We start from the raw sequence: 8432 nt of genomic DNA, 5'->3' as shown, positions 1-8432 counted from the left end.
CAAACATATTGTCCAAAGTTATTTATTGTTTTAAATATTATTTAATTCCTCACAGATCTGATGGTATGTTAGAGACCAATTCTTCCTGAAGATGGAGCCAAAATACAGAAGACTTTTAAATATTTACCTCCACAGTTTTACATATTTTATTACATTAAATATATCTGAGTACATTAATTATAAATACTTTGAATATAGGTCTGATGTCCAAAAACGAATCTAATATTTTGTTGCAAGTACTTCTGTCTTCTACTTAAGTCATATTTTGAAAGCAGGATTTTCACATGTATTTCTACACTGTGGTATTGCTACTAAAAGATTAGAGTAATTCTCCAACCTCTGCCAAACACTGACGTCACAGCTGCACAGGGTGACGTAGAAAAGGTCAGATTGCACCACGACGTCGTCCTCTGCAGCTCCCTTACTCAGTGTAAACAAAACTAAAGTGTCGAGAGACAACAAGGCTGCCGGTTCACCAAAGCTCATTCAAGGTGCTTCACATAATGCATTAAAGAAAAAGAGAAAGAAAGCTGCGTAAAAACTATTTAAAAAAATGCAAAATTAAATGATGTGAACCCTTTTAAATGAAGGAGGAGCTGAGAAAAGAGCATGTCAGTAATCTGGAAATGAAAGCATGCATTTGTTTCTCTACAGACTGGGCATAAAGTCCCTTTAGAGATGGAATATAATGTTTCATAAACCCCTGTATATTTCATTTATGCTGTAAAACACATGAGCTGCAGCCTCTGACCCTCTCCTCCAAAGGAAATCCGTTCATCGTCTCTGCAAGTCTTTCAGTCCTGCAGGGAGCCGACTGTTAAACTCGAGGCCAGACGCACTCACAGACTATTGAGGTGGATGAGAGCCCGAAGGCAAAGACGTTTTCCTCATTAAAGCCGAAATAATTACCCAGAGTCCTTCACTCTGCTCCCCCCACCTCTAACAACCCCCCACCCTTCTCTCTTTATCTGAGCTGAAGAAAAAAACAGGAAGAGAGGCTGCAGGCCTACATTTACACATCTTCATATTCTGACAGCTTCACATCCCCTGTGTGTGTGTGTGTGTGTGTGTGTGTGTGTGTGTGTGTGTGTGTGTGTGTGTGTGTGTGTGTGTGTGTGTGTGTGTGTGTGTGTGTGTTCATCGAGTATGACGGTAAAACAGAAGGTTATCAGCACAAAAGATATTTAAAACACTGTTATTCTAGACATGTTGCGTGACCTATTTAAAGGCACACTGTGAAACTAAAGTTTTGGCGTGAAGTGAAAAAAATATTATTGCCAGTTGCATCGATGAGTAATATTTAACAATTTAAAGCTTCATCCAAACACTCTTGTCACAGTGTAGGCAAGCCCATTGCTATTGTTTTAAGCCCATTAGCCATCTAGCTTGCTAACTAGCAGACAGTCAAATGACCACGGAAAACAGTTCAATGTCTGTTCTATTTATATTCTATACCCAGGGTGTCTCCATTACAATTTCAACTGCTGAAAAATACAACTAAAAAATACCTAAAAGCAGCTATGTGGTGGGATGAAATACCAAAAGGGTAAAAAAAACACCAAAACTAAGTTTTTATAAGCTGCCAAACTGAAAAACTAAGACACTGTGCAGCAAACATTTTGTGCAAATGTCCCTTTCAGGCTCACTATATCTCTGTATATTCTGCAAAAGCATTTTGACAGTATGCTGGTTCCTTAGCTAACTAGAGTAGTTTGCCAAATGCTTGGTAACTTGTCCAAATATAAATTATAATTATATACCCTGGTAGACATAGGGAGCTAAAATGACAGTTGGACATGCTGAAATCTACCATATCAGCTAGCTACAGGTATTTTGTTCGTGTTTCGGCCATTGTTTCCCCCTCTGGTGGGCCTGGTTGGAGCTGTACGACATGTTGCACTCATAGACTGTACATAAGAAGTTGCGCTCTGTTGCTATAGAATGAACAGTGAGGGGTAGATATGAACACGATGACATGTATACAGTATGAAAACGTGCAGCTGTTACAAAAATACAATATGCATGTATAAGCAGCGACAAGTATGGACTACGCCGTGGGAATTGCGTTGTTAGGCAACGGCTTGTTTCCATGTTTACTTCCCATCAACCGCAACAGGAAATAAACTGGGTCATATTTGGGATGTTTACGTTTACAACTGTGAAATGGTCTTTAAACAGTGGTAGAGTATAAATATGACTGAGATATATACCGTATGGACAGTGTGCAAAATATAAAGAATACATAGTTTATTTTTACCCTTTAGAGAGGTAATAGTGTTTTTGAACAGCAGATATATTTTATGTTAATCCTAAACTGAGTTTTTACCCCTGTGCCCTTTTCTCATGCCCTAATCACATTCCCCCCAGACATTCCTGCAAAGACAGATAGCTCTGTTATCATACTGGTAAAATCATGTGTTTTGCATTTCTATGGTTCCTTGTATCCGCCTGCATGAAGCCTTTAATTAGTGACTTGTATCTTCTGTGACAATGTGTGCTCTCACAGCGAAGAAAATGAAACTCTCAGGGAGAAAAATAAAAACGCTGAAATGTAGGCCAAGTTCATCCGTGCTCGCTCCAAAAACTGGTGTGTGATGCCAAGTGTAAAAAGTGTGTAACGGACAGAATTCAAGAGCAGAGCTTTTACTCCTCCTGACACGAGTCCAGGAAATGTAAGCTTGTCTGTGAAATTTACCCGATTATATTCTTCCCAAGTGAAGAGTCTTCATTCATAAACTGGACTGCCATTCAGAAGTACAGTACAGTCCAGCTCTGCAGTCTGCATCTCCAATGATGCCCTGCTTCTCTGTGTGTGAGGATGAGTGGAGACCACGAGCGAGGCTGGTGGTGGGTATATTGAGGACACTGGGATTTCATCAACCCCCTTAAACAGTTATTTTCCGCCTTAAAAAGCTGCAAAATCTCTTGTGTCCACCAAAAAAACCTTAAAATTCTAGCTTTCAATCTAGAAAATGCGTATCCACATTGTGTGATAATGTCTCCTATATAGCTCCAAAAATTCATTTTTTCCTATATTGGCATTTGGATATTTCTGTGGTTTTTTTGGGAGAATTAATGTGGATTCAACCCCTTTTTCACATTCAAAGTTTCTCTCTTTTCCAGCTTTAAGGTTGGAAACATTATGTTAGTCCACTGTCTGTACAGTATAACAAACTGTATATGCAGCTTTATGCATTTCTTGGTTTTATGGCTGCACAATTTAAACAAATGGGCTTCAAATTTTGTGCATTATTTTAACACAGTTCCCCCAAATGAACTCTGACATATATAGGGCCATTGGAAAGTTTGGCGTTTACAGAATTTGTATAAGTTGTGATGAGGGTTTTAATGCTTCTCTGCACAGCAAACGTTTGTAAAGATATAAGAAGACCGTGACCTCTGATCCCTTAAAACAAAGCCTCTTACAGACTTGTGACCCTTTATCATACATAGGTTATGATCTTTGTATGGACATGAGTTGTCAGCAGTTAACAAACGAGTGATTTATCCTCCAACATTGTTTAATTAGAGGAATCTAGAGACCCAAAGATATGAATGAAGAATCCAGAATAATAACAACTGTTTTCATTATCCCTGTAATTATCTTGAGACCCCTCTTGGATATAGAGAACTAAATCTGGTATTATAATAAATAAAGAAAAGAAAATAAAGAAAATAAAGAAAATTAAATTAAATTAAATTAAATTAAATTAAATTAAATTAAATTAAATTAAATTAAATAAATACAATTAAGTCGTAGCAAATTGTCCTTGAGTGGTTTTTGTTATGTTTGCCATGCAGGCATGTCCAAGAAATATTTGCTCTCAAAATCTATAGACTTCAGTCAAATTCTTCTCCTCATCATATTTTATCTGGTGTTTCAGGTCAGTTCACTTCCTCTTATTACTCATAGTGAGAAACCGATTGAGCAAAATATATTTGTGGGGCCTTCGAAATAAAGTAGAGTTTTATATTATTATTATTATTATTATTATTATTCCTGCTTTGAAAGGTTCGTTCTGAACTGTTGTTATAACCTGGGTTGGTATTTTAAACACCCATAAGGAAACTCCCTTGGCTGTGCCCTAAACATCAAAGAGGTCGGAGGTCAGCCTTTAAACTGGTTCCGTTTTCTGGCTCAAAAACACTCCAGCCTAGACGATTACATCCCCAGGACAGTTTAAACCCCTGCACATCCTGACGCTTTAATAATACAATATACCTGCTTTAACATACTCTTATTTGTTTACTTGTTTACTTTTTGTTATTTAATGTAACACACCAATATATCACCTAGCCAAATTCCTTATATGTATAACATACTTGGCAATAAACAGCTTTCGATTCTGATGTTTGTTGATGCGTCTTTTTGGTGAATAATGAGTGATTCTGTGTGCATTTGTGTATTCAAACACCAACAGGTGGCAGCATACACCTCAAACACACACACACACACACACACACACACACACACACACACACACACACACACACACACACACACACACAGCCAAACAACAATAAGTGTGTCAGGGAGAAAAGATACCCCCCCTGCAGAAACAGGATGTGTCCAGACATGGGGGTCTGTACAGTCATGTGATCCCGCTCTGCTCCTCCTCATCTCTTATGTAATCCCCATCTCAGCCATGTGCTTCACTATAACCACTAACCTGAGTGTGGTAATGGTGAACAGCTCCCCACAGAAGCAGACATTCATTCACCTCTAGTAACCGACGTTTAGGCAACAGAGGTAACTTTGGGTGATGTTACACTTGAGATATAAACCACGAAAGGAATGAGAGCGTGCAGCATGATGAGGTGGATTCTCCAGCCGGCTCACATGTCTTTGTTCATAAAGCCTGTAAGTTCACAGAGCCAGCTGTCACACCACTTCCTCATTGGCTGAGTCTGTTGAAATATTACAACGTTTTTTCCACTGCAGATCATCATTAAAATAGAAGGGAGTGTCGTGAGATCAATTTACACCCACTGAGGAAGTGATAGTGTCAACAGAAATTAAAAACCAGCTATGTTTAACAGGCAGAAGAAAGACACAGTTTTGATTAGGATGTTCAATAATGAACTGTGAATGCTTCAGCAAAGCCTGAGGTTTGTTTATTTCTGCATGGACTGCATTCTTTCCAGCCTGATTTTGTGCTCTCCTTCCATAACCAGACTGTACAGTCTGTCTGTCACTCACACCACCCCGTTATAGATGAGCATTGTCTGGAAGTTTTGTATGGAAGCCCATTACTGCCAAGAAAAGAAAAAAATACATCAAAGTTATAGTGTTAGAAATTAATACTCTCTCTCTCTCTCTCTCTCTCTCTCTCTCTCTCTCTCTCTCTATATATATATATATATATATATATATATATATATATATATATATATATATATATCTTCAAAAACAAAAAAGATAATGTGTTGGTTATTAAATAGTTTTGTTCCCTATACATTGCTCATAGTGGGTTACAATTTACATATGTATATGTATGACAAATGTATGATGATTATGGTATAATATAATGTAACAACTTTTTTTATATACATGCGGTATGTGGCTATAACAGTATATATATTAAATACAAATTACTTGGATTTATATTTGACGGTGATGATATGTAATTGTTAAAACAAGTGTGTATTTACACAATAAATAATATGATATATATATTTTTTTGGGTACAGTGGATGTACAACCTAACAATGTTAGTTTAAGATTAGTTCTTTTTTTAGATTCAACTTTATTGTCATTGCACCGAGTACAAGTACTAGGACAACGAAATGCAGTTTTAGCATCTAGCCAGAAGTGCAAAAAGAAGCATTAAAGGTGCAGTGCAATGTGCTAGATAAATAACAGCATAAATAACAGATAAATAAAATAAACAAATAAATGAGTAGTATAACAATATAGACAGTATAAACAGTATGAACAGTGGATATGAAATGCAAGATACAGTACCAGTCAAAAGTTTGGACACACCTTCTCATTCAATGGTTTTTCTTTATTTTTATTTTTATTTTTTTTCTACATTGTAGATTAATATTGAAGACATCCAAACTATGAAGGAACACATATGGAATTATGTGGTAAACAAACAAATGCTCAACAAACCAGAATATGTTTTATATTTTACATTCTTCAAAGTAGTTGAATGAGGTGTGTCTACACCTTTGACTGGTACTGTGTATATATATAATGTATGTCATTTATATATATATACAGTATCAGTCAAAAGTTTGGACACATCTTCTCATTCAACTACTTTGAAGAATGTAAAATATAAAACAGATTCTGCTTTGTTGAGCATTTAGTTTTAGTTTATTTACCACATAATTCCATATATTCCTTCATATTTGAAGACTAATAAAGGATTATCTTATTGTAATCTTATCTTATGTTCCTTCATAGTTTGTATGTCTTCAATATTAATCTACAGAGAGAAATTTTTCTCTCTTTTTTTACTTAAAAATAAAAAATTCATTGAATGAGAAGTGTGTCCAAACTTTTGACTGGTACTGTGTATATATATATAAATGTATGTCTTATTTTATATATATATATAAATGTATGTCTTATTTTATAAAGTACCAGTCAAAAGTTTGGACACATCTTCTCATTCAACTACTTTGAAGAATCTAAAATATAAAACATATTCTGGTTTGTTTACCACATAATTCCATATGTGTTCCTTCATAGTTTGGATGTCTTCAATATTAATCTACAATGTAGAAAAAATAAAAATAAAAAAAAGAAAAACCATTGAATGAGAAGGTGTGTCCAAACTTTTGACTGGTACTGTATATATATTAAATACATACAAAGTATTTTATTTATATCAGTCAAAAGTTTGGATTTGCACAATAAATTCTACATTCAACTACTTTGAAGAATCTAAAATATAAAACATATTCTGGTTTGTTTTGAGCATTTGTTTGTTTACCACATAATTCCATATGTGTTCCTTCAAAGTTTGGATGTCTTGTTTTCATACAATATTAATCTACAATGTAAATCAAATAAAAACTAAAAAAAATAAAGAAAAACCATTGAATGAGAAGGTGTGTCCAAACATTTGACTGGTACTGTATATATATTGAATACATACAAAGTGCTTTTATTTATATCTGAGAGGGATAACAAGTGTGTATTTGCACAATAAATTATACGATTTATAATTTTAACGTGTTATATTTATCACACAAAAGTTCTCCATGTGTTTTGAGCAATAACATTGTTTTGACATATATCGCATTTTTCCATTTCTCAAATGATTTACATGACACATGACAATAAAAACATGACAATAAAAACCTGTGCAATACATTACACTGTGCAATAATAGTTAAAATAGTTTTTTTCTGTCTGTAAATATTATATTTCAGTTATTGTTGTTTTTCTACTGTTTTTATTGCTTGTTTTTTTTTTTTTCATTTTTTATTTTTTTTTTGTCTTCTTTCTTGTCTTTCTTCTACTATGTCTCTTGTGTGCACTTTACTCTACGCTGCTGTAATTGCAAATTTCCCATGTGTTTTGGACTAATAAAGGAATTATCTTATCTTATCTTATCTTATCTTATCTTATCTTGCACAACCAACTGTCTGTATATATAATATTTCAATTATTGTGGATTTTACTGTTTTTTTATTGCTTATTTATAATAGTTGTTTTTATTTTTTATCTAATAAAGGATTATCTTATCTTATCTTATCTTATCTTATCTTATCTTATCTTATCTTAAGTGTGTATTTGCACAATAAATTATACGATTTATAATTTTAACGTGTTATATTTATCACACAAAAGTTCTCCATGTGTTTTGAGCAATAACATTGTTTTGACATATATCGCATTTTTCCATTTCTCAAATGATTTACATGACACATGACAATAAAAACATGACAATAAAAACCTGTGCAATACATTACACTGTGCAATAATAGTTAAAATAGTTTTTTTCTGTCTGTAAATATTATATTTCAGTTATTGTTGTTGTTTTTCTACTGTTTTTTATTGCTTATTTATAATACTTGTTTTTTTTTTTTTTCATTTTTTTTTTATCTTGTCTTCTTTTACTATTATCTTATCTTATCTTATCTTATCTTAAGTGTGTATTTGCACAATAAATTATACGATTCATAATTTTAACGTGTTATATTTATCCCACAAAAGTTCTCCATGTGTTTTGAGCAATAACATTGTTTTGACATATATCGCATTTTTCCCATTTCTCAAACGCTTTATTATCCATAATTTCATTCATTAATTTTGTCCCCTCTTCTTGGCACTCGCGGGCTTCCATACCTCCTCCGCTTCCACCAATCACAGCAGCGTAAGGGGGCGGGGCCTCGTCAGGTTAGGTTGTCCCTCTGATTGGTTAGATAACAAACAAGCCCCGCCCCCTTTTTTTCTTATTCCAGCGCTGCCG

This window comes from Anoplopoma fimbria, chromosome 13, assembly GCF_027596085.1.
Source record: "Anoplopoma fimbria isolate UVic2021 breed Golden Eagle Sablefish chromosome 13, Afim_UVic_2022, whole genome shotgun sequence".
Taxonomy (NCBI): Eukaryota; Metazoa; Chordata; class Actinopteri; order Perciformes; family Anoplopomatidae; genus Anoplopoma; species Anoplopoma fimbria.
This window is presented reverse-complemented; position numbering follows the sequence as displayed.